This window comes from Falco peregrinus, chromosome 17, assembly GCF_023634155.1.
Source record: "Falco peregrinus isolate bFalPer1 chromosome 17, bFalPer1.pri, whole genome shotgun sequence".
NCBI lineage: Eukaryota > Metazoa > Chordata > Aves > Falconiformes > Falconidae > Falco > Falco peregrinus.
In genome coordinates this window covers 1162351-1190240 of record NC_073737.1, presented here as the reverse complement: position 1 = coordinate 1190240, position 27890 = coordinate 1162351, and the positions used below count along the sequence as shown (strand labels likewise).

The 27890-nt window shown below is 43.5% G+C and overlaps 1 long non-coding RNA gene across 1 annotated transcript in view; it reads left to right on the top strand.

The window, feature by feature from the left end:
• Positions 1 to 1020: 1020 nt before the first annotated feature.
• LOC129785803 (uncharacterized) overlaps positions 1021 to 27890 on the top strand; it is a 142029-nt gene continuing 115159 nt past the window's right edge. The window contains exons 1-2 of the long non-coding RNA XR_008750051.1: positions 1021 to 1454; positions 23262 to 23455. This is a non-coding gene — a long non-coding RNA (uncharacterized LOC129785803). The remainder of the gene's footprint in view (positions 1455 to 23261; positions 23456 to 27890) is intronic.

Sequence of the window (27890 nt, the reverse complement as noted above, 5' to 3'; positions counted from 1 at the left end):
ACTGTAAGTCAAAAGATAGTAGTCATGACTTTGAAGTTAGGCATCTGTTATAGGCAACCTGAATTACTTATTTTTGTCTTGGATTTAGACATTCCTGTAGGTAGCTAAGGCCATTTGAGGCAAACTGGTGTGTGGTCTGAACATGGTGCTCTACTGGCGCTTGTATGAGATTCCCTTATGTTCACTTAAGATGTGATTCATCTTTACAAGTAAGCCTTCTGCATTAGAGAGCTGCTGGAGCATGAAGTTAGTAATGCTGCTGAGGGCAGGGATTTCAGAGAGTTTGCAGGCAGAGAGAACCTTCTCATCTAACCTGTTCTACTCACCGATTCTTTCAGTTTCAAGATCTCAGTGATTGCTTGAGCTTCAGATCTCCTAGAGAGACATTTAGTCTTGATTTAAAGATTTTGAGCAATTAGAAAATTTATCACATCTTCCAGCAGCTGTTCCAGAGACTAATTAGCTTAATTTAAAATATATCTATCCCATTCCTAGGTAAAATTAAACCCTCTGTATATTGTCTCATCATTCCAAAGAATTCTGCACATGCAATCAGTCACTGCAAAAAACCCCTACAGCTCTCTTGCTGTCCCAGACGCTTGTTTCAAAGGCCTCACAAAGCAGCCGGAATCTCATGTGCTCCTGCTTTTTCAGGTTTGTGATTGCTCGGCCTGCCAGTGACTTGAAGATGCTGTCTACGGATCTGCTGTTCTGTGTTGTTCCATTCAACATTGCAACAACTGTTGACCTGTGATGTGGAAGTCAGTTACCAAGCAAGAAAACAGGTAGAACAGACACCTTCATGTCAGAGCTATGAGAGATTGTGATTGCAAATAAAAAATTGTACAAGTTATTAAGACTCCCACAATAAATTGCCTGTGCTCTGATTTCTTAGGGGTGGCAGTTTGAATTTGGCTAAACATGAACATGAGGTTATTGCTGAAAACAGTATTGTTAAGCTTTAACAACAGACATATCAGAGTAAAATGCTCTCTCTGTGAGGAAAGGGGCAAAAAGTTGAGTTTCTGCTGAACATTGCACAGAACAGACTCAACTGCATACAAACACAATGGCTCTGTTGAGTTTAGAGATTCTCTGCTGAACTTCTCAAATTTCAAAGATTCCAGCACACTAAAATTCAGTTTTCTTGCAGCCAGAACTGAAGATGCTGGATTGATACGCATGAAAAACAAAACAAAAAAACAAGCAGAAAATCCCCATGAACTTGTAACATAAATCAGGCCCTGCCTGTATATTACAAAGTTGGTTGAGGGAAGGAGGAGAGTGGTGGTGGTTGGGGTTTTTTTTTTCCTCTCTCTCTTTCCCCTAACACTAATTAGGTTTGAAAGACTGCAGCTTGAGTCCAGATACCACATGCCGAGAACAAAGGAACCCAAACAGCTGACGCAGAGTTCAGACTAAACTAACTGCAGGCTCCCCAGGGACATCACAAGGTAAACCTGATAGTCTCTGTCATTTACAATCATTATCAGGCAGCTGAGTCTCTGTAATTTTACTAGGGAGCCAATTAACAGATCCCTGAAGCTCAAGAATAAGGTCTTGGTCCTTTTTCTATTTTAGACAGGGAAAAGGAGGAAAGTAAGTCTTTGTTTCAAATAGGTGCTCCAGAAGCTTTCCTACCTAAGGGAATGGTCAGGTCTGGGCTTGCACTTTTCCTCTTGAGGAGCAGGACGAAGCACTGAGCTTAAGAGTCAAGGAACTGGTTTAGTACCCAGCTCTGGAAGAAGCTGGCTGTGTAACCTTGAGTGAATGATTTAACTGTATCCTAATGCTTGCTGTGCGCAGGGAATATAATAACATACTTGTTAATTTAGATAATGAGAGCTTTAGGGAAGGGACTGTCTCTTGTGATTTGTTTGAACCTCACATAAATAGGTACTGATTTAGGATGGGACGTTTAGGAACTCCACTCAAATAACGTGACTAAGAAGCAACAGAAAAGTTTGGACGAGAGCTCCAGATGGAAAAATATCTGCGCTTAGGGAGTTTTGGAGTTTGCGTTCGGGTCTGAGCCTTAATGTGTTGGACTTATCTTTCCTGGAACAAACTAATCATACATTTTCAATTTGGAACAGATTGCAAGTAGGAATCGGCAAACCATGCTTAGAGCAAACAAAATATATAGGAAGCATGCTTTCTCTTTGCCAGCCCTTTGCAGACCTGAACTTGAGCCAAGACAGTCAGCTGATCTCTTAGTAGGAGTGATTCTGGCCTAAAATCACCCACTGTATATACAAAATTAGATAAGAATTTGTGCACTGGATTCTGTTTACCCTCTGGCAGAACAAGGCTTTGATAATAGTGTCTCAGTCCATTCCCTAGCATGCATTATTTTACAGAGACAAGACATTTAAAAGGTGGAAGGAAGAGCCTGGGTAGGCTTGACAGTCCTCTGACTGCAAAGGGTACCCCATACTAAGCTTCTGCAAGCTTTCTGTATTACCGTCTGAACCTTCCTTTCTTCTCAGCTGTGACTCTGTCTAAGCACAGAGCACAGAGGAGGTAGCATCCCTTTTTCTTCCTTATTGTTCTGTTGCTTTTAAATAACTACACATGGCTGGACCTCGGTGTTCTGATATTAAGCAGGTCTTGTGCAATGTTAAGGCATTTTTTTATTAAAAACTACCAAAACCTGTTTACTCGTGACTTCCCTGAGTGGGTGAGAAACTCGGACTATCTTGCCAGCGAGCTCTTCTATCTGAAATCACTTGCTTTTCCTAGAAAATGGAGGCAAATGTTGAAAGCATTCCTTCATGACTGAGATCCAGAATGTATTAGTTCTGGCTTTAAGGCACCAAACATTGGATATACTATTGTGTTAGTACAGAGTAAAAGTGTTGCGACCGCTGGTGTGAGTATTTTTCTTCTTTCCATTAGAAAGAGAGGTTTGCAGCAAGCACATTTTTTTAAAGTGTTCCTTCTCTCCAAGGTGTCTTAGGTGCAGAACTGCCAGTGATGACACACGCCCTGCTTTCCCAACTTGCATTCACACTCTCACCGTGATGGGGGAATATGCCCATCTCCAGTCATACAGCTTTTCCAGTACAGCCTATTTCCAGTTGCTTAAGCTGCAACTCCTGGAGCATGTAATTTACTGTGTGAGGTGGAGTGGGGAGAGATGACAAGGTGGAGAAGGAACCTCTTTCACTTTGCTTATTCCACTTTTTGTTCAGTTGCTATATCTGAGCAAGCAGTTCTGCTACTCATGAAAGAAGGAAGAGGGAGAGAAATCCTAAGAAAGGTAAAAGCATTAATGGGTCAAGGCCTCCTTTGCATAATTCTATTATCACCAGGAAGATTCTGCAATAATCATGTTAGGCATGTGCTCTGGAGCATCAAAGTGACTTGTCTTACCTTACTTTTTGATGTTAGACAGGTTTAAATGCTTTGTACAGATGAGGCACCTCAGACAGCTGATCAAGAAAGCCTGTGCTGTTCAAGCAAAGCAAAGGCCTGTTTTGCACTTTTTTTTTTTTTTTTTTAGTGTCAACAATGCCACATTCTTCCAGCAAGGAATTATCTCTGTTGTCACAAACTGTGAAAAGCAAAGGTATAGGAGAGAATCTGTGTGTGAGTGCATGCAAACCTGCTTTCTGAAGCTAGCATCTTTGAATCTTCAGCAACAGTATTTTCTTGTGTATTGTTTGGGTCATGTGTTTATGTAAATTCAGCTCCCACAGTGAAAACCACACTGTGGTACACAAAGCTGTTACAGGATCTCAGCACTGTAGTTTGCTAATCTGCACCCGTTCTAACCTGTAAAGGTCACTTGAGTGTGTGGGTGGTGATTCATATTAGTAGGTTTTACTTTTTAGCAGTGTTTCCGGAGTCTCCGATTGAGTTCTGAAATTTTTGTGTCAGATCCAATCAGAATTAGTTCCTGAGCCTAGTGAACTTAGGTGGTATATACAAAAAAGAGTTATAAGGGAAGCAGTGAAGTTGTAGCTTGTTCAAAAGCACATATCAGATTGGTGGAAAAAATAAAACCAGAAACTAGATCTCCTGATTTCTAGGCTAGCAGCTTTCCCACTAGGCTGTTTTGCATTTCTGCTCTCGGATCTGAGCTCCTGCTAACATAATCATTCCCTTGCCAGACTGTCTAGAGATGTAACAGTCTCTTCCAGTGGTGGCTCAAATAGTCTTCATGGAGCACTACCTGACGCATTATTTTTCCATTTATTATAAGATGGTCAGCCTCTTTACAAGAGCAGACAAGTATGATCATGTTGTCAAACAGGAGAGTAAGTTAGTTGAGGTTACCCAGTAGGTGAGCAGTCTTGCAGTTCTGTGTCTTGTCTGTCTTGTCAGCTGGGTCACACTGCTGTTCCAGGCTGGCACACGACGAACGGAGCCAGAAACCTCTCCAAAGATGCACGCAGGGATGTGTAGACTCTGCAGAGGCTCAGACATGCTAGAGCACTTACCCGAACACATGTATCCCCCTTAATCTGGGCCCTGATAAGGGCATGCACACAAACACAAGCCTCTCAAAAAAAAAAAAAAAGGTGCACTTGCCTCTAAGGAGATGAATGTGTACATCCAGGCCAGGGCTGTTTTCTCCCTCCTCCTCCTTCCTGTAGACAGACGCAATCCAGCAGAATGAGTAGTGAAGGGTGTCACTGCTGCGAGCTGGGCTGGGTTTTGCAGTACGGTGTGCCGCAGGTGGTGACTGACACATCGTCAATGAGATCTGAGGAGAATCCAGACTCTATAAATGCTAGATGAGGCAGGCTGGGTATTGACAAAAACAAGAGGTGGCTTCAAACACCAAGTGTCATTATTCTCTGAGAAGGGATGGTGAGAGGCCTAGGAACTTCCCATGGAGATTAAGTACTTCACAGCAGGATGAGGAGCTGTCTCCTGAAGTGAAGGGACATCCTGTTGTCCTGAGAACGCTTGGGAGGAAGGATGCATGACAGCAGGAGTAGGTTTTGAGAGTGCACACGCAGTTTCCTGCAAAGCGCGTACCTTGTCTGAAAGATGATTTTGCGCTGCTGAGATAAACTCCAAACACCTAGTGGTTTAAATTAATGCCAGGACAGAAGGAGGTCTCTCTTACTTATTAATTGGCAGTGGGTTCTCTAGCCTCTTCCTGCTGAAGGAAGGGCTCTTTGCTGCTTTCCCGTCCATCTACTTCAGCTTACTCTCTCGACCTGCCCCCAATGTACCATAAAGCCATAGTCTTGTTCTCCACTGTCTTTCTAGTGGCCAGTTATAAAGGGACTAGAGCTGTTTAACTGCTGATTGCTTCTCTGCTTGCAGCAGGAGGCCATGCAGAGTGAATTAGGTGAGCTAACTGTATTAAGCAATCTGGAAGTGCATCATTAATGCTTCTGACACTTTTTCTGTAGTACACATGTGCCAGCTAATAAGCATTAGTGACTGAAGTTTCTCCATTTCCCAGAAAACAGGTGCAGCTGGAGCAGTGAAGGTGTAGGCACAGCTCACTGGGCTCCATCTCTCCCCAAGCTGACTTGGTTTTCCAGACTTCTCTATCCTGCCTGTGGGTGGGAGTGGCATGGGGATAACGACTGGAGTAGGCTGTTGTTTCCAATTTCTGCTAAAGCTTTAATGGAGAACTCGGGTTTTTTGGGGGTTGCCTATTTTATTATTTTTTTTTGGTGACACAACACAACAGGATTTTTGTTTCCAGCCAGAAGGAGGAGCCAGATCAGTCACTGTGACTTGGGATTTGTCTTGTAAGGTTTTCTGCTTTAAAAAATAAATAAAAATTTTAAAAAAAGCAACCCCACTGAGATTCATTCTTTCCCCTTTGAGGCAAGGGGAAAAGAATATTAGGGTTTTTTTTTAAAGAAAAGCATTTTTTAAGACTGTCTTTTTTTTACAGAAAGTTTCCAGGGTTGACATTAAAGGTTTAGTCCTGTTTTCCTCTCAATTTCATTCTTGAATAAGGCCACACCTTAAAGCTTCAAGGAAAAGAAGTACTGCTATGACTTGATATTGTGACTCTGTAAAATACTGAGTAGTAGGCGGTTCTTTCTCCCTTTCTCTCATCTTAGTCCTGTTGAATACTCTGCCAGCAGTGGGGAACCAAATGTTCCCAGTTCCTTCACTCTTCTGTGAGAGCAAGGTCTGGTGCTTGCCAGGAATGAGCCTTTTGTTTCCACCACTGTGGCTGGTCTTATGTACTTGCTTATCCAAGCAACTACCAAAAAGAAGCCGAAGTCCTAAATGCCAGACTAATGCATCAATCATAATTCCTGAGCTGCCAGCAGTCATGTAACTGCTTAAAGACCTCAATAGCCTTCTGGCACTTAAAGAAAAAAATCATCTAATTAATCACAGGTGAAACAGCTTGGACCTGCTCCAAAAACCCCTGAATTTACTGCCAAGCTTTGATGCTAATTTTCCTTCTAAGTAACCCCCTAAAGAAATTTACGATTAGGTAATTAAAGTGATGAATAAAGAGATACTTAGAAGAGGGAGGGAGAAGAAAAAGAGGGGAAAAAAATCAACCTTGAGTCAAAAGCCGTAAATCTCCTCCCCTCCTCAAAGAGAAATGTTAGTCATTTTTGCACATGCATTGTCTCTGAAATTGGGTTGGATTCCCACAGGAGGCTTGAGAAATATTCCTTAAATTAATGTTTGCGTAACCAAATAAAACAGAAAAGAAGGAACTCCTAAACAGATCGTAATGTTAAGATGGTTGAGGGGAAAAAAGGGTTTGTGGCTTCTCTCAGAGAATCACATACTATACAACTTTTGTCAGAAACTGCCTCATGTTTTTCCCCCTAGGTACCTGAGGTCCATTTTTTACCAAGTAATTAGATACCTAGGAATGCCATATAATTAAAAAATGTAGTAATATCTAATTAAGAACTTCAGAGCATCTGAACAACTTTTAAAAGTCTGACCATAAGTTCTTAGTAGGTCACAAGTCCTGTGTAATGCTTTTTCAACGTCCTCTCACATTCTTTCTCTCATTTTTTTAGAGAGGGATCTAAAGAGCCTTTGATTTGCATTTTTTCTTCAGGCAAATGTGCCACACCAAACAGTGTAAGGAGCATGAATTTAAACATAGGGACACATGCTGCAAAAGCTTGATGGTGCCCAGATCATTTCATCAGAAGATGCAGATGTGGCCCCAAAATAGAGAAAAAATCAGCATCTAGTTTCAGTTCTAAGCTGCTTTTTTTAATTACTTTTTAAATTAAAGGAAAGAAACGGTCTGCAAAACAAACTTGTCACTATTCAGGAGTTTGCTACTGGCTTTTTGGCACAGTCCTGGCTAATTCTTTCCTTGTGGATAAAAGCAAGTCTTAGAATCCAGGAAAATTCCTTACTGGCCCATAAAATGGGGGGTGAGGGGGTGGGGCGTGTGTGTAAGGTTTGTTTCTGGTGGTGGGAATATCTTCCCTCCAGGACCACATCTCACTTTGCTTTCTACATTTTGATCCCAGGCCTGGAAATGGCAGGTGGCTGCCACACACTCACCTTCGCTCTGTTCTGGGAGTGTGCCCGAGTCTCTGTTTCGCACTACATGATACACCTGACCTTTCTCTGTTAATAAATGCTGGTGACCCCATGGCATGGCCCCCTTCTGCTCTGCCTGGCACTGAGGGAAGAGCTGCTGAATGATTTTTGAGGGGACCAGAGAGGATAAAAAATGAGAAAATGGCAGATTAGATCTGAGGTGACAGAGATGAGAAATAAAAGCCATTAGAGCCCATTTGCAATGTGCCCTCATTGAGTCAAGTTTCAAGGTGTTTTTTCAGATTATTAATAGCCTGACAGCAGTTTTTGTACAGGAATCAGATACAGGAAATAACACTCATGTATACACACTGCAGTGTGGAGGCGAAAGTAGAGTCCTCTCATTTATTTACTTGAAGAGATTTGAAATACAGCAGACCAGCCAGCTGGGTTACAGACAAAATAAACATTCTCCATTATAATCGTGGCATCTTCAGACACACATCTCTATAATAATGCAGTGGTATGAAAGGAGCTCTCATAAACCTCTGCAGCCAGCCTTTGCTGTCTGTACAGTCTGGGCTGCATGCAGAGTGGCGCTGCTGAAGCCATAGCGATCTCTGGTGTGGAGTGCACTGCTTGAAGTCATTTTAGTCCTTGGGTAACATCTCTGAACCTGGGTCCTGCGGGCCATTTTGGACACTTAACATCTCTCAGGGATCTAATTTATTTGATGTGGCAGGCTTCTTTTAAAACTCGGTCAGGCACCAGTCATCCTCCTCTTACCTGAATTATCTTGGTCTTCTCAGTGTGGTACCCAGTGAAATGAAAGCTAGAAAGAGACGAAGGGAAGAACAAGAATGCTTGGGCGTGTGGGAAGGAAAGGTTAAAAAATTCCCAAAGTTACACTTTGTAGTTGCATGCTTGTAAAAAAGAAATACCAGGTGGGTAGTGCTTTGAACTTCACAAGGCTTTGTGGGACTGACTTGTCAAATATGAGTAATTGTAGCTTTCTTCATAAACAAAGGGTGGCACAGAAATTTGACTGATACAGTTCATGATGCCTACAGGCCAAACAGACATTCGGCCGAAGGAGAAAAGTTCTTCAAACATCATTAGATGGTGATGTCTGCTTGTCTGTGTCTGTTGCTTTTTATTAAACTTTAGGTTTTACTTCCTCATCTGTTGTCGCAACCTAACTCTGCTCGTGATTATTACTGGGCAGAAATAATCAAGTCTTGATCTATATTGTATAACACCTTGCAGAGGTAGCCAAGCTAATTACCGGTGAAGCTGGACAATGAACAGTAAAGACCAATTTTACCCACTTTTTTCTGCTCCTTTCTGAACAGCTGCTAGCATGCCGCATTGTCTGGGAGGATGTGCTGCCATGCAAACAGGCAGCAGTCCCTACAGATCAAGAATTTTCTAGTGGTGCTTGCATAGCCTTAACCAAAAAAAAAGGGAGCCAGCCCCTTGCCTTATTTCCACAGTCTCACAATTTATAATTTCATTGTAATTGTAGTTCGCAGGCTGGCAGTCTTAGTTCTGGGTGCGCTTACAAGCCTCTGCCTAGCAGAAGACAGAAATGAACTTAAAACACTCAGTTGCTTTCTAATGAAGCAATATTCCTGCCAGGAGGTCTTTTCCAGGAGATAGATGAGACAGCCTGAAAATCCCCTTCTGCATTAAGGTCAATTACCTCTCAGTGAATCCACATCACCTAAGATGCAATTGAGTATGTGCAATTCCTGCTTAATTTGGTAAACCTTGCGGATGCACAAGAATTTCCAAATGATATTTTGTTGTGGAGAAAAGCAATGCCTTGCCTTGACAAAGAGCTGAGGCTGAGGACAAGTCTCCCACTAGCTCTTGCTTTCACAGCCTTGCAAGTGCTGTGTAGCTTGTAGGAAGTGTTGAGAAGCATTTGTAATTCCTTGCTCTGCACTTCTTGACTCCTTGGACTTGACACGTACGCTGCGAGTTGCTTTGGGAGCCAGCATGTTCTATAGTATCTTACCTTCCTGATGCAAATACTGCTGTGAAGTAATTCATGTTCCCTACAATTACACTTTCAGTTTCCAGTAGCACTAAGTCAGCACTTTATGTTTTCCAGTGAGGTGTTAGGGATCAAGCATGTTGCTCTGTAGGTTTCCATTTGAATAAGCCATTAAGACCTGGGATTTTGTCTCTGCAGAGAATTGACTCCACGTTGAATCAGCATGAGGAGTTTTCTGTTAGGGGCTTAACCAGTATTCTCCTTGTCTTTGCATTTTGTGCAGCATCTTCTGCCGTTGGCCTCTCCCTTTTTATCCTTGATGCCGCTGCTTATAAATTCAATTTATCTGAGTTCTCACAGGACACCCAGTGTTACTGCATCAGACCAGCTCGTACTACTGACCATAAATTACTACCTACAATGTAAAGAATTTCTGTTTTTCATGATTTAGTTAAAAGATGCCCATCATCTTTTGCTATAATTAGTTGCTGTTATTTTCAAATGAAAATAAAATTTTCTCTCGAGGAAAAAATGCTTTCCTTCTAAAAGTACATGAAAAGCAACTTTTTCAAATGTTAATTTTTCATGCAGTTTTTCAGTGATGTTTTTCATTGACACCGTTCTCCAAACTGTAACTTCTTAATCCGCTTAAGACTGAAATGGTAAATGATATTTCAGCCCTGCAAGACAAAACATAATACCAACTGCAGTGTTGAGATCTCCAGCTTGTAAACTCCTTCAGGATGAAAGGTGCCTGTATAACAATAAGGCATTATTACACTTCCTTTATTACTTTGTACATGCATAATTTACTGACTGCTAAAAAACCCCTGGTGGAATGCCTGTTTGATGTCATCTGTCTTCCCTAAGTAGTGGTTGCTGCTTGCTTCTTTCCTACCCAACTAGTTGCGATGCTGCCTATGGCGATTTCAGTGGCTGAATTCCTTCCTCCAGTAAAATCTTAACTAGTTGAACTGAATCTTCAAACAGATCCACGTCTCCCTCAATAAATATCAAAAGGGAAGTCCAGCTTAATATAAACAGAGAATAGCAAAATGGTGCTATTTATATGGTTCAATTTCCCTTCAGTTAAACCACTAATGGCACAGCGAACTCTCATAATTAAAAACCACATCTGATAGAACAAAGTCATCCATGGAAGCAGAGAGAGGGGAAGATGAAAGCACCACCAATACAAAACAGCAGTCCAGCTATAGGTCTGTACATGTCTCTTCTCCCTGTTCTGAGAATCAGCCAGAGCCTGAAACCTCTTTTGACAAGTAGCTCCTCTGATGACAGATGCTCCCTGCAGCCTCCACAGGCTGCAAACAGATGCATTGTTCTTGCTGTCAACTCCCCATTGAAAGGTGATTCCAGTAAGCAGCAACTGTCCTGATTTGTTAGCATTAGTCAGCAAGTGCATGGATCAGGAAAAGGAAAAGCAGGTCTGGGACTGAAAAATCGGTGCTCATAATCAAGAGCTTGTCAGGATGTAAGTCTGGCTCTTTGGGATGTGAGGGGCGTGTTGCTAGTCTTGACTTCAACTCCTTCACGTTCAGAGCAGGACTCATTTTTGTCAGAGTGGTCTGGATGAAGCCATCACATCCCTCTTCAGAATTATCAGCCAAGCAGCCTACAGACTCCATTGCTGTGGCAAGACTTGGTGACTCTAGCAAAACTCTGATGCGGAGAGGGAATGAATTAGTGCCAGAAAATGACCCTTGAGACAAAGCAGGGCTACTGATCAGAGTAGGGTGGTGGGTGAGGAGGGGGAGGCTCTGGACTCGAATACTCATCACTTGGAGAAGAGACAGAAAAGCAGATGTCACAATGATCTTGTTCTTGTTTCAGAAGGATTTCACAGTACTGAATGGCCAGATAATAAAACGGCACTGAAAATTCAGTGCTAGTAAAGTCACATGGCTAAAAAAAATAATCCCAAAAATATTTGCTAAAAAAGTCTTTTAATTCATTAATACCTTGAAGGAGAGAGATGTCAGTGCGATGTGGGTAGTTCTGTGAGGGCATCAGCTCTGTGAGAAACTTCTAGAGAAGAAATACAGAGCATATTGCTCTTTATACCCACGTCTCAAATACCACGTACATTTCTGGTCACTTCCATGAAACTCTTTCCCTGCTCCATTAGACATACCATAAAGTAGCTTTGATTATTGTGTTATCTCTTCAGCTGCAGCTGGAGCAAGAAAATGGGAGAGCCTGCCTACTGCTTCTTAAACAGCGGTGGGCAGTAGGGAACAAATGCCCATCATCTTCCACCCACGTTACCCTGCCAACTTCAGTACATCTGACCGAGCTTTGTTTGATATACCAGCGTTTGGTTCATGTGCTTGATTCAAACTTTTGCTTGGAAAAATTCAAATAACTAGGTAATTTATGTCTCTTCTCTCCAGCTTTCCTCAGGCAGCTACAGACCCTAAAGAAATGAGAGGTTCTCCCTGCCCTGGGCAGCAGGGAGGCAGAAGCACCACTAATACGGTGCTAGCTGTGGATTGTCTGTGCTTTGCTTTTTACAGAGCACCAGAATTGCTCATAGCGCAAAAGTGTAGAGCAGATATGAGCCACAGAAACGGAGCAAATGATTAACGCCAAGCATGCAGGCTGGAGCTGCAGTTGCACCTGATTTTTATTTTGGGTTTTTTTTTTCAGTACATCTCGGCACTTTTTCCCCAGCCCTTCCTTTTCTCTCTCCTCCAACACAGCTAGAAGTAGTCCATTAGTGTGAATGATGCGTGTCACTGCATGCTGATCTAGGACAGAGCTCAGGCTGCTTTTCAGAGCAAGTGCCTAGAAGCATTATTATACACCAGCCAAGATTCTCAGTGGTGATTTAAAATGGATTTTGATTTTAAAGGTACATCTTAAAAGCACCTGGTTTTCTAAAAATGTAAAACCTACTCAGTTCTCACTATCTGCAAATCAGAAGCACTCAAATTAGATACGTAAAAATAGAAGCACCCCATAGCATTAGTCTCTTCTGGAAATATTGTTAACACAGCCTGGTTTCCTTCTAGTCTGCAATTTGCGGTCGCTGCTCACTGTGTGAAGTGCCCAAGTGTAAATGACTACTGATGGGAGAACCAGGCCCCTAGGATTCAAGCAGGTCACGCTCACTTTACTCTGCCGGTGGATTGCAGTCACAACCTGTACCATGTCACCGTTTGGAGCTGGTGCTTTCTGCAGCCCGGCTCTGCCAAGCACACCATTGCCTTGACTAGAACTGCTCATCTGTTGCAGTTCTTGGTCTGAAGACCCAGGGCTGCTATTGCACTTTAATCTGAACTCAGTTCCTCTCCCTGTGAGTCAATGTGTTCCTGACCAATCCTCCGTGTGTGTCTGCCCTGGGCAGTCCTGGTTAAGGTCTCAAATATCTCCAACCAATTCTGCATTTTCGTGTCTCTGGGCTTGACCAGTTCCCTTAACCCAGCTCTACTGTGAAGCTTTTAGGTGGCTCAGCAAATGTCAGCGCTGCTCGAGCTGCTTTAGTTGCTTGATTCTTCTCTGAGCCTCGTGACCGTGACTTTCGTTGCAGAGTTTTTGCAGAAGGGCTGTTAACTCTTCAGTTGGTCCATCACGACAAGACTGGAAATACTAAGCGTACTTTTTGCCTGAAGATTCAGGCATTAAATTCATCACTCTAAAGCTTGTAATGGCTACTGCTTGTTATGGGGGAAAGGAAATGTATCTGTCTGGGATAGAAACCTTAGAAATACTAACCTGAGCAAAGTTACAGCTGCACAGGATCTTTCAGCATTTGCCCCTTCTCCTTTTTATTAATGCAATTCAACAAGTTAAGCCTGAGCAACTGTGCCTGACCCCATGGCTAGAGTAACATCTGTGACTGTACTCTGTCATTTGCAAAATGGAACGGCTCTAATCTCTTGAGCACACTGCTCTGCAGTGACATTTCCAGGACATCCGCACTCCAAAAGGCATGCAGTAGCCTTGGATTAGAGTTTAAAATAGAAACATGTTTGCCTTTGTGTACGGCATGGGATTGCTAAGGAGAAATAGCAATGGCAGCATGCAGTTGGATTGCGTGACCTACAGTAGTTGTATGGTTCAGAGGCTTTCATGCGGTGGGACCTGGTCTGCTTGTCACATTACAGCGATACTCTGAGCAATTTATTCAGCTTAGTCAGGGAAAGCTGCTACCTGCTCCTCCTAAGAAACTACTCACCTCAGCAGAGACAGTTCTAATTAACACAGGTCTAAATTAGAGCAGAACTAAGGCTAACGCCTTCAAAAAACTAGATGAACGAAAGTATTTCCGTTATAGCATAAAATCAGGGGAATGCTGTGTGGTTCTCGCTGACGTGACGTTGTAGGAAACGTGCTGTCATTTCCCTTGCTGCAACCTCCAACCCGCTGAACACATCTGTACCAAGCAGTGGGGGGCAACTGAGGGAAGCCAGTCTGTTTTGGAAGCAATGTGCCATGTTAGTGTCGTGCCGTGTCGTGTCTCAGCTACCGAGCCTTGCCTTTAAGCTGATGTGACAATACACCTCCTGGTTGTTTTGCAGGCTCAGCTGGTAGCAGCTCAGGTCCTTTCTACCCCTCTCTGTAATGCAAAGTAAAAATCATTTAACTTGTGTTTTCTAAAGGTGCCTTTCATAACTGTAAGCCTGTTAACTCTGGTTTCCTAACAAACAACAGCTGAAATTCTTTTGTTTGTTTGTTTTAGGTATGGTATTTTTTAAACACTCACAGCAAGCTGTTGTTGTTCATCTGTATGTTGGTAAATAGTAGCTGCCGACTTTCACCTTGGGAGAGGCAGAATCTGAGCAAAACAAACTGCCTGGGTAGACCAGGCGCAGATCTCCGGAGTGCAGGAGAGCGGATACAGGGCATCTGTCTGAAGGCAGCTTTTTCCTAAAGCCCTCTGATTTGCACCCTGAGCTGGCTGTAAGCATCAATTCATGCCTCTGGAAGCGTCCTTTGGTGCTGTTGTTTCTATAACTGTGATTTTGAGGTAGGGACTCTGGAGGTCTCTGCCTGGCCCAGGGAAGTGGGACCTGCCAGAGATGGGCGCACAGCAGGCTTCTTCCCCTGCCCGTCCTCCTTCCCCTCTGCCTCCTCCCTCCTTCCAGCAGCCCAGTGCTGGTGCCCAGCACAGCCTTGCGTACTCTCTCGTTCTGTTCTGCAGTGGCAGCTTTCTGCTGGTTTGTAGGAGCATCCAACTGATTTATTGCTCCCAACGTCTCTTAGTTTGTAATAAAGTTTTCAGCAGCTCTGTCGAGCCCGCTCCCCACCCCCGCGCACGCACACATCCCCGCGCTTGCTTTGTTCTTCTCACACATAATGTCAACTCATAAACCTTTCATCAAGTCAACCAGGTGGAAAAAACCTATTACTGAAAGAAGTGTTCATTCAGGTTCGGGGGTGGGGGGAAAGGAGAGGAAGGCGGAGGAGAAAGTTCCCCAATGGAAAAAAAAAAGAAAAAAAAAAAGGAGGGAAAAAAAAAAAAAAGGGAAAAAAAGCTGTGTGTGCTCTTAGCTGAAAAGCCGGCTTTGCTGCGCGCCCCAGGTGCCAGGCCCCGGAGGAGCCTGGCAGATCTGTCATCCCGGTGACAGGAGATGGAAAGCGCTGTGTACATATTCAAAGAGGCAGCGATTTGGGCCTAATACCCACTGATGAAAGGGAGCTTCAACACAGCCGGCCTCTGCCAGCGCGAACAAAACCACTTGTGCTTTTGTGTGGCAGGGAGGACCCCCCCGCCACAAACACCCCCCTGCACACACACATCACACCCCACACACCCCCCGCACGCACAGTGGAGGCTTCCCTCCCGCTGCCCCCCCGCCCCGAATCGATGTGTTTAAGCCATATTGGCTGAGGCTCATGTGCTGAAAGACGCTGCTGGCCACACAATGGAGGAGCTGACAGGGGTGTGTCAGCAGGAGACATGCTGTGTGGAGAAGGCGTTGAAAAATGGAAGTGAGGAGGCATGTGTGAAGTGCAGAGATCAGGGAGCAGCCCAGGATCTCATTACGGCAGCAGAGAAGTGTGGCGGCCCTGGGGATGGTGTGCTCAGAGCCTCGGTGGCTGCGCCAGCCATGCCCTGGCAGGACGCAGCTCCTGCGCGCGGGGGGACCCTGGCACCTTGCTGGACGGGCGCCCATGCCAACGCACCCCTGGAGCCGGAGCAAGGAATGTCTCATGGGCAGAGGCATGACAGCAGTACTCGGGGAATCTGGGCAGAGTTAACGCTGGGCAGAACGCCTTTACTTCTGTGCTTCAGCCCCCATGTAGTGCAGATGGTAATATTCCTGTCTCCCACTGAGTCTCAGCTACTCAGGATGCAAACTCTTTGTGGAAGGCACTGTTGCTTCCATAGTTCATCGATCCCCATGGCCAGTAAAATGTTATTAATTTCGGATGGAATGTCAAAAAGGGCTGTAAGTGGAGTTCACTGAAAAATGAAATCTCCTTTACCCCAGCATCTTTATGTTTCAGGCACATGCTTGTGCGTTTGATGGATTTCTCTTTACACACAGACTTTGAGAAAGTTCTGCACGAAATTCATATAAATAGGTTTTTAAGCAGTATAGCCCAGAGTTACTGCTCTGGGGAAAGGGATACAAGGGCACTAGGGGATGGAGAAAGGATGGGAAGCAACAAAGGAGTACAGGCAGTGACATCTGTCACTAGTATTTTATAAGTTAAAAATTCAGCATAATCTACTGCCACCCTGTCCGCTGTACTGAGTTCCAACAGTAACAGAATTGTCATGATTTCTACATGAATTAATTCAAATCTCTTTTTGCATGATATGGCGTAAGAAAGGGGCCATCTGGTTTATGTTCTAGGTGTCAGAACCACTCATACCAGCACACTTTCGTAGTGCAAGATGTAAGTTGACTGCACATATTAATGTCTCCTTACCCTCTGCCTCCCTGAGACCTGATGCTGTTGTCCCATTATGGTGCTGCCATTTATACTGTCAATAGCAATAATAATAATAATGCAGTGTTTGGCATGCACATAGTACCTCCAATTACCACTGCGGCTGAGTGTTACTTACCATTGCAAACATTACTGGTTTCTTATGTGTATGGGGCTTCGAGACGTTGAAGTAGGATCGTGCCGTGACTAAGTTAGGAGTGGCCAAGTGCACAGTAAAAGATTGTCCAGCTGCCACAAAATGAGTACCTACCTAGTGACCTAGGTCATACACAGCAGTTCCTGGCTTCCCCCAGACTACAAAAATACTCATTAGCAGTAAAGTTGGGAAAAAGAATTGGGGTCTCTGGAAACCTGCCCATTCCATTGGAGAATGACAGCTGGCAGTCAGGTGTCTTCTCATTAAGATAAATATTTAGGTACTGGCTATCAGACTTAGGATCCTGTGATAATAACTTAGTAAAAATATAATTGTGGTGTCTATAGGTGGTAACATCGTACAGATTTACACTGTGATTTTCAGAGATGTAAGCAAACTTGAATGTATTAATCCTCATAATACCCCAAAGCAGTGCAGTACCTGCAATTCCTGAGTAAATGCAGGGGGGCGGGGGGGATCAATGGGTCTGACTTTTGGGGCTGTAAACAAGTGCACCACATCTCAATTAACGATTATAGCAAATTATTTTTTTTTGCTTGTTTGCATTACAGCTTGGTGACAAACTGGTTCACTGTGATTTTTCCAGCAGTTAGTTGAATATGCAAAATCAAAGTAGGATTTCTTTGCTAAGACTAGTCACCAAAACCACAATTTCTGTTCCCTTTGCTAGATCAAAGAGGCTCAGAAGAGTGGGAAAAGAGTCCTGAAGCAGAAAAGCCTCATCTACTACAGATTAGCTCTGTTTATATTGCAAAGGCTGTGGCTCAAGTGAGGGTTTCTTTTTTTTCTTAGAAATACTGTTTTAGCATGAATTTATCTTGAAATTAACTTTGTGGTAAATAGAATTTAAGCATGAGCTTAAATTTAAGGTCTTATTTAAGTGCTTTTCTACTTCACTTGCCAGCTAAGGATCTGGCCAGGGCTTTGAACATCTTTAGGGAGAAGAAACAGATTAATGAGATTAGAACATTTTAAATCACTTCTGTACTTCCCTGGGCTGCACGATCTTTATAATACCTTGTATCTATAGTCTATAAAGTGTATTGGCTGGGTGCTGCTAGACAGGGATAACGAAAATAAGGCTTGCTTGTGCATCCTTTCAGATTTGGGGAACATACTCAATGGCCTATGGGTATGTTCAGTTTCATACGTCAGTGTGCATTTAAGCTCTTTCTCTGCTTTATGAAATCCATCATTTGAGTGCTTAACTCTCAGCCTTATGGGCCTAATTTCCTTGCTCAGATTTACACCAGATATTTTACAATTCGTCCAGTAAAATGAAAAATGTGGTCATGGAAGATGGTAAGGGGTGACCTGGGAACAGACAGGCCTTCACCCAGAACATTAAAACTACAGCAGGATCTGGACTGGTACCTTTTGGCAACCTCCACTAGTATATCCACGCTCACCCCTACAACTTCATAGGCAAAAGGCTAATCTGCAATACTAAGCTTTGCAATTTTTTTCTTCCTAATTCAGAAATAGGCCATCTCTACAGTAGTGCATTCAGGGAATCAGTGGCTTGGTGATCACGTATTTCACCTTATGACACTCGGTGGTTTCCATTTACAAAGCGACCCCTTTGAGAGCAGTGGAGTGTAATGTGGGTTGTCGGCCTTAGGGGATGAAGAGGTTTGTCAAAGGGAAATGGAGCCAATGCAACAAACTGGAGTTTCCTGCAGCTGAAGTTCTCCAGCAAACAAAGTTAATCTGGTTCTCAAAGGCTTTATTTGGAAGAGAGCAGCAAGGAGCCCAGAGATTTTCATGAAGGCAGGTTTCCCTGAGAGTGTAATTGCATGTTCATCTATTGCAGCCCCTGGCAGTTCAGGCTCGGAAAAGCCACATGGGAAAAAGTAGGAGAAAAGTTTGGTGAGACACTGGCACAAGTTGCCCAGAGAGGTGGTAGATGCCCCATCCCTGGAACATTCAAGGTCAGGCTTGAGTGCAACCAGAGTAAATGACTATCATGTGGAGCTTACCACTTGTAAGTAGGTCTTGCATAGGGCCAGGACAAACTCAGCAGGAAATGCAAACCCTCAGTTTCCTGCATTGAAATAGTGATTATAATTAAAAATAAATCACCATTGCTTTTAGTTTGATGAAATTACCACTTATATTAAGAGCAGGTTGAGCTGACTGACTCTAAATCATTTCTGCAGAATGTCATTTTGGGATTTAAAACATGTGATTGGTTAAAGAATGTGTTGTGCTGCAATTGGGAAAGAAAAGAGCGAAACATGAATCACAGATGGGTGAATGCAAGATGTTCTTATACTCTCAGGTGCCTGAAGTCTATAAGGAATGAAATCAGCCCTTCTGAAAAAGGGTCGATTAATCCAAGGGTGTTCCAAACTACTCAATTCATCTGTCTTAATCAGATGTGGGGGTCAGTTTTGACTTGCTGGCCAAAAGGATATAAGAAAAGTACCTGCTGCAAAACACAGATTGGGATTCCTTACCAAAAGGCAGTTTGATTCCCTGTTTGTTATTGGTGAAGACATTTAAATACTCATTCAGGAGGTGACCTTTAAACAGAGACTTTAGACAATGTATGTAAAATAGAACAAAACAAGAAACAGCACAACTCTACAAAATCTACTGAGTCTCACAGTTGTTACACCCCCCAAAGATGGCTCAGGTTGCACCCAGCTGGTTATACTGAGCCCGAGACTGCTACCAAGGGGTCAGTCTTTTCAAATGTGAAAAACAATCTTCTTTCTTTGGGGATTTTATTGTAAGTTTTTAGAGTGCTGAGTATTTTTTCTAAAAGTCTCATCTCCCAGGGACATGAGTGTAGATGACAGCCATAGCTTTCATTCTGTTTTGTTTCTTTTACTTTGTTAAAGCTAGGCTGCTATGCAGAATTATTAGAACTAGAAGTTCAAAACTAAGACTTTTTTTAAAAAAGCATTTTCTGAAGTTGCATTCTGCATTGCAGTTATGGTAGCTTAGGGGAAATGAGAGCTTAAACTCCTGAATTTTGAAAGCTTGGGGTTTACGATGCTGCAGAAAGAACTATTTGTTGAGTACAAGGCCTGATCTGGAAATGCATTTAAGACATGCATGACTTTGGGCATATAAATAGTTGCACAGAAGTCAATGGGACATAAATTTATGAATTTGCCTAAGTGCTTTGCTGGATCTTTGCCTAAGGAACCACTTACCATGAGTTTCAATAACAGAATCATAGCCTTGTTAATGAGCAAACCTCTGGACCAAGAGCATCGGTGAAATGTGAAATCAAGCTCCATGCTGTATCTGCGCTACTCAGCTTGATTTCATCTCTATGTAAACTCACTCTGCTGTGCTGACATTTCTGTCCCTAAACTTTTCAAAAAAGTGATTTACAAGTTCCATTTTACACTTGTGAGTGCAACAGGACAGTGCAAGAAAGCGGCATCCACATAATCTGGGGGTGGTGCAAACAAGAACTCAGTTCTAGAGGGCAGGCACTGGAGCAGCTTTTTTTCTAGAGAAAGGTGGTTCCAGAACTTAGTGAATTGTGGCTTTCACCTTCCACTTTTCTCTTTTAAAGTTTTTTTGGCAGCAGAAGAGGCTGACCAGGAAAGAGCAACATGAATGACTAAGACTAGTTAGTACTGTCAGGTCTCTGCATGCTTCATTAGTGCTGGCGAGACAACAGAAATGCACATTTTGCTGTGCAAAAGATCATAAATCACTTTGGGAAATGGCAGCTGGGGTGGGGGTACTCGGAAAGGAAGACAGGGGCGGTTCATACACTACAGCACCGGGTCCGTGAAGGTAGAGCCATTCAGGTGGACCGGCGTAAGACCTGTGCCACCACCCAGGGGTGGCCCCACAGCTGTGTGAAGCCTGTTCATCTCCTGGTGTCTCAGCCAAGACCATCTGTCGCGTTGGTACACCGGCCCTGTGGTGGCTGGCTGCACCAGACCAGTTGTGTCTGCGAGGGCAGCTAATTACTTTGACTCTGCCCAGCGCCTCTGGGAATAATCACAGCACCTGTTTTAAACTGCTCTGCTAACTATTACGGTTATTAGCTCAGGCAGCGCAGGTAGCGACTAGAGGCCAGGTCAGGTCTCCACTGAGCAAGGCACGATATGAAACCAGAACAAAAACAGGGTCTCTGCCTTCAGGATGTTACAGTATAAACAAAAACAGGAGTATGGCAACGGGACAGGGCTGTAATAGCTTTGATCCACTATTGCAGGCAAATTTTACATTGGGGTTTCTTTTATAACAGAAAATAGCAGCGCCCCTTGGGCGATTGTGGAACAAACAGTGAACGCAAGGCAGGATATTCATTAGCTGTCCCTTTGATCTATTAAGCAGATTCGGGTATATTCAATAAATCCATGTCAGAATTCTTGCACTTAGAAAGATAATGGTTGTTACAAGTTAAATTATTTTTATCTGTTGTTCTGCACAGGCATTTGTTTCAATCAAATCAGAAATGCTCCCAAGTCCTAATGGAACTTCCCCAAAATCTGTTTGTGTGACCCAGAACCAGCCACTGCCACTTGCCTGAGAGGAGTACAACCTCTGCTTACTAATTTTTCTCTTAGGGGTCCGTGAGGTGTTCTCTGGATCTCAGTGGTAAAAGCATTGAAGGGAAAGAAGAGCCGCCCCTGTGCTGGGAGCGTGGCAACCCCTGGGCACGCCGAGCTCGGAGGAGCGGGAGCTGCGGGCTGAGCAGATGCTGTAGGGGCACATGGTATACACTGAATCGTTAACCTAAGAATGTCAAGAAAGCAAATGCTTGGAAAGTTTAATTTACAGAGATTAGTGTGTCAGATATATTTTGAGGAAACTGGGATTTTTCAGTTTCAGTTTTCCAGAAGTAAACCCCAAAACTTTTCTAGGATTTCCAGATACTTTGTAGGTTAAAGGACCTTCGGTCCTTCCTATTCTCACAGCATCCTCTGCTGTGGTTCACACACAACTGTGTTAACATGAGTCTGGAGTATCTCAGCACATAATTATTTATCCTTCAATAAAACAAAGAAAACCATGTCTAAATCTGACTAATATCCTTTCCTCAGCCTGCCAAGTGGGGCCTTGTGTTTTCAGTATTGAAAACCAAGCCTGACTTGCTGCATATTTTGTGTTAGCATGGTTTATGTCCAAATGCAAGGATTTAATTTTGTCCGTCATCAAACCATGGTTTCCATATGACACCAATACATTCCTTCCCTCTGCCTGCTGTTCTGACAGACGACAGAATAGAATTAAACATTCCCACTACCACGCTTAAAACACAAGAGCTTATGTTCCTTTGGCTTTGGAGATCAAGGGGCAGGTCTTTAGCAGGTATAAATTGTCTTCACTGGAGCTACGAAAATTTACACCATTTGCCCCAGCTGAGGTACAATCTTGGATGTCTTTATTTCAGAGTACAATTCCAAGAAGATAGATACAGTAGGACTGACAAGTAAGATAGATTCTCCTTTTCTTCTGTGCCTAGCTATTATGAGTGATTATTATTGTGTTTCCTTCTGGAGCAGTTTCTGACCGGCCCCACTTACGCCTCTGAAAGCCAGTGAAGAGAGACCCCTCCACATATTTCTCCACTAACTGCATGCAGCCTGCTGTACATCCCAGCCAATTTCAATTTAATGATATCAACATTTTAAAGAAGCCAGTCCATAGTCTGTACCATATGGAGACTGGGAGTAGAAAAATGACCAGTTCCTTCTCAAAACACCGGCTGGGGTTTCAAAGGAGCCCGAGGGAATTGCGCACACATCTCACTTTGAAATTTAAGCTCTGGATCTTGAAAGAATAGGTTTATTCCACAACGTCACACCCTGAAGGGACAGCTCATTGCCTGGGATTGCTGTGATGTCATCCCTTCGGGGAACTTTTCCAGATTAAGTCAGTTCACAGTCCGAGGCCACCTCGTGACCTGCATCTTGATCACCAGCGGTGTGGTCCTGGGCTGGTGGGTTTTCAAACGCTCAAGTCACAGCACTTCCCTGTCCGTCCACCTGTATTGGTGGATTGGAAATATATTGGAAATATATTGGAAATGCGGTGTTACTTCTGAGTGTTGTAGTGAGGCTGAGCTGAAAAATCCCTGTGGATAGGAAGAAGAGATACACTATCCTCAGGAAGGAAGAAGGAGTCCAAGAGGATGATAGCAGCGACCCAGCTGGGCCTGCAAGTCAACACCATTCCTGGATGTAGCCGAGAACTCTGGCAGTTTTTGAAGTGCTTGGGATTTTGCCCTGGATTTATAGTCTCGAGTGGCTGTTGTCAGGATTTGCTAGGTGTGGTAGGGTGACTGCTGCTGGTGCCAATAGTCTAGTAGAGGGGAAGTGAAACCTGCTGAGACTTGGGAATGAAACAAATTTGTATTAATTAGAAGCAAATGCTGTGTGTTGGCTAATGGGTTCCAAAACAGATGTTTGTCGAAATAGCCAAGAGATGGGTCATGTGCAAGCAAAAGTTATAAATAATAGGAACTACATTGGTTGTTATTTCATGTTTTCTCAGGTCAAAACCATGTGTTGTTCAGTGTTAGAAATACCATAAGAGTGAAATATCTTGTGTTGTGTTGTGGGGAGCTATGTGCTGTCATTTCTGTGTGTCTGACCCATCGACCCAGGCCACTGTGCAGTCACAGACCTGTGCGTGGCATTACACAGGCAGCCACAGCCCTCTGGACAGCCGTGTACAGCAAGGGGAGGTTTCTGCGGGCGAAGGCTGGTAGCCTTCCTCCACCCATGACCGTGTCGCTCTCTTCAGTTCTGTACCTGTGCGGATGCATGTGTGTGAATGGCACTAGCACCTCTGCGCATCTCTGTGCTTCACTGAAGGCAGCACAACAGAGTGCAGAAGGTTCCCCCCCATCCAGTCCCGGGATACACCAGAAGGGGATGAAGAAAGAGATGTGCATCCATCTATGATCCAAACTTCCTGAATAAATTCAGTTGTTCCAGGTAAAATTCCTGGTTTTAATTTATGTTGACACCTAAATTTGAGATGCCTTGTTCATATCATGCCCTTTAATAATTTAACTGCGGTCTTCAGATCAGGTAAGTCTTTGCTGTTCACTCTGAACATGGAACAGCAGGTCCTGAGAGGCTTTTCCTGTCAGCAGGGCTGCAGAAACATAAGTATGTGGAGAGGCAAATTCACTGCTGGCATAAATACGCATAATCAACAATTTTCAGAAAGATGTACGTGTTTGCTCTTGAAGTGAATGTGGCCTGCTTACTTCCTCTTCTACCACTATGTATCATATCCCCACACAAAGATACTTGACCATGTTCTAGTATTTATGTACAATGTGATATAGGCTGTATAAATACCTATGGGTTCAGTTGCCAGTACGTAAGTCAGCACAGTTTGGTTGAAAATACGGATTTATGCTCCTTGCAATTCTGACTTTAAAAATGGGTCAGTGTGAGGCAGCTCCTCAGCCTGGCACTTCACATGCAATTACCAGCCTTTTCTACAGGCAGGAGATGGTACAAATGGAAGTGTGGGCACCTAAATCTTCATAGCAGGGTTTCTGCGTTCAACAGTCAACTAGCCTGTGTGTGGATAAATAGAGAGCAAAAGACACAGAACTAGGCTAACAGTCGGAACTACACTTTCCAGATGAAGTGAAATGCCACTTTTTCCCCGAAACATTAGTCAAGTAAACATACTTTAGATTTGAAGAATACTGTCCTTTGTTTGTACTTAATTTGCTTGCAGATTTTTTTAAAGGAAGAAATTAAAAATATGGATGTATTGTTTGTTCATCTTGGAATGCATCCATGTGACCGTCTTCATGTGTGTGTAGGTCTTTATATATGTTTTGTATCTTGAAGACGTGTGCACTAGAACAAAAAGCCTGTATTTACAACTAATTTGTGTAAATACACATGTGCACGTAAAGACACCGTTATGTACACATATTTAGTCAGATATATATGTGCATATATAATAATGTTTGTATAAACAAACACAGAGAGAAATGATATACAGAAAATTAAGCATATGCCCATCTCACCCTAAAATGATGTATCCCTCCAAGGAACATCAAACCTATTTCTGTCAACAAACAGACCTCTCCAGCCCAGGAAGATACTAATACAGATACACAGTGAAAAATAGAAATCTCTACACCTGGGAGGGCAATTACTTATTTATGCATCATTTCTACACCTCTTCCAGTTAACTCCCTCCCACTGTAATCTTTGTCCCTCCCAGGCAACACTCCCTAGCCGGAATCCTATGATCTTTGCCCTCTTTTCCTTCAAATTAAATTTCAACTTTTTTCAAATCTCTGCTGAGTGACAAGCCAGTGCCAGAACTGTCTTTTAATACACAAAAGCATAAATAATGCCATCCATCAGAGCTGTCACTCAGAAAGATAGATTGCTACTTGTCCAGACACTGGAATGACACAAAAGTGAAAGTTAGAAACTGTCTCTTTTCTTTGCTTGCTTTCTTTTTCTTATTCTTCTCTCTCCCTTTTTTTTTCTTTTTTATTTTTTTTCTTTTTTTTTTTTATTTGCCGGACTGCTTGATTCTGATTAATGGTGCTGTCAGGGAGGGATTCCGCTTGCCCGGATAATGAGTCAGGAATGTATTCCCTGTCACAAACACAGCAGATGTCAGGGGCAGAAGGGCCCGGGAATGCCAGAAACAATATACAGTTTCTTCCTAGTCCCCTGACAGGCCAATATGCTGCACAAGGTCTAATTTATGTAGACAAAATGCAGGCAAGGGGCTGTAGCAGCAGCGAAACTGTGCTGGGAAGTCTGAACTACAATGCAGCAGGGGAGAGAGCTGAAGGGAGGTAATGAACGCTAGCAGTGGGACTCAATAGCACTGCATCAAATGGCCTTAACAAGAATGGCCCAGGACCACTTTGACTCCATTAAAGTGCACTTTACATCATTATAGAGAGAAATCAAACAGGGCAGAGGGCTTCTGTTTCTTTTAATGGCTCGATTAGGTTATTCACTCATCGGGGTTTGCAGCTGTCATAGTAATGCAGCAACTGCCAGGAGACGTACAATAGCACTCGTGGCAATGTGGGGCCCGCGTCCTCTCTCCGACTGGGGTGCATTGACTGGTTCTGCAAATTCCCCACGTGTACACAACGACTGAGGCAAAGGCAGATTTAGAGGGGATTTGCCAGCCCTAGTGAAAGAATTTCAAAGTGATTTGTCTCGAGATGCCTTCACTTTTGGGGTTGGCCACCTGGAAGCACTGGAAAGTGGCCAGGTCTTTGCTGAAAGCTGAGCACCTGCCTTTGGCTATCTGGGGCCCTGGCTTGGCACACCAACATGAGGAACCCACATTCACTTCACAGAATGCTGACCTTCCCTGTACTGGAAAGAAACCCATAGCTTTTCAGCTACAAAATGCTGATATCATAAAACTAACTCACATACTGGGAAAATAAATTAACATTTTGAACTGCATGCAACTGCACTGGTCTGTTGCACTTTCTGCTCAGCGCTCTGGGGCAATTTGGTTTGCCAGCGCTTGTTCAGCACTTGGAGTAATGAGGTCCTGGTCCAGGAGGACTCTCACTCAGGGCCCTGCGATGGTGTGTTTCAGGCCCACAAAGCTTCCCTCAAGGTGTTGCAAGGCCGCCTGTACCTATCACAGAATGACTGAGGAGGATATTAGTTACAACAGAAGCATGGCTTATGGAAAGAAAAGGGTTTGATTTATAGTCCTCTGATGTCTGCCAAAGTTCTTGTATTGACATCAGAGTCATGCAGCAAACTCCTAAGCACTTGGGAAACACCCCTTTCATGAAGATGTCACATTATCTGTCTAGCATCTGCTTAATGAAATCATGTTATACTTGGAAATTTTAAGCAAGAAAAAGACTTTGAAACGGGCTGTGCCAGAGGCATTTTTTTAAGGCCATGGCTAACAGCAAGTTTCAGAACCACATGTGGATTGCCAGCCCTTTGGGATAACAGCCTTTTCTTACTCCACGTTGAGATGTTAGCACAGTGGAGCCCTGGACTGTGGAAGAGCTTCTTCCCAGCTTAATAGTAATGTAATAATAGCTATTACCAGAACAGAGCTAGCCACTTAAAAGCAATCAATTCCTGTACTGGGATAAGTGTACTCTTCACCCTAAATCTGGTTCTAGAACTTTTTACTGTGATTAGTCTTTTCAGTCTTAAAAAGCACGCCTTAAGGTATATATGAAGTCTCATCACTGAGCATGTAGTCTCAGTCCTAATACAGCCATTTCACTCCCTGTCTTTAACCAGGCTAAAAATAATGAATAAAAATAAAACCACATAAGGCATTCTGGTGCATACAAAACACTTGCTGCTGGTTTCAGCACACTTTAAGTCAAAACACTTGCATTGCGGTACTGCAGCCGTCCATGAACTGTTCCACAAGAGCCTGCTCTGGCTTTTATCTCCCTGACTCTTTAACTTAATGTGAACCCTGACCTGGGAAAGGTCCCAGTAACTCCTTTCTGAGGAGCTGAAGCTCAACTCTGACGTGATTTTGGCACTGAATGGTAAAGGGTCTTGAGGTCATAGGATCTGTGGGGGTAGGAGGAGGGTGCACATATCCAAAGAGGTAAAAATCAAGAATGACAGACAGATGAAAATAAAGATAAGGTTCGGCTACCCAGAGTCACCAGAGTAGGCAGGAGCTGCTTTGAAGAGGAAAGTGCAGCCAGGATGCTGGGGTTGGCAGATTTCATACCCAAATTGAATAGGATTAAATGGTTGGTCCTGAGTTTTCCCCTGACCCTACCATAAAATCCTATGTGGTATCACAAAGCCCTGTGTATGCAGCACGCATTTCCTATGTATTACATCTAGGTGGCTTGTTTGAAAGTGACACTGGTCTAGTGAAGCCTGTTTACACTGGACAGGGAGCTGTGCTTGGCAGGATCAGGTTTGCCAGACCCATGCTCTGAAGGCATGATGATGTTTTTAGTTACGTTGGTGTAAATCCAGCCACTGGGCCATATTTGAGTTCATTTACAGCAGCAGCAGTCCAAAGCAGCTCTACTGCAAACAGCAGCCTGTTTGTTCAGCAGCACAGATTAGCCTAACCATATCAGCCTCAGTGAACTAGGCAGCTGTAGAGCTGTCCCAGTGCAGCAGCTTCTGCTTTACCAGGGTATGAAGTACATACTTGGTTGCACTCTATTGAAATCAAGCTAGTGACTACATATTTACCCAAGTGAAGTCTTCAGTGAAATCTCATTTTGGTTTTGTGAGGCTCTCAAGTAGGGAAGGAGCTATCTCTGAATGTGCTCCTGAAACTACATTTCCTGAAAATGCTTGGGAGACCTTGTCCTCTTGAATCCCACAGTAAAGTCCATTTGCTCTACCCACAAATGATGTCCTTCTGATCTCTGAACCATAACAGCAATGAGACTAA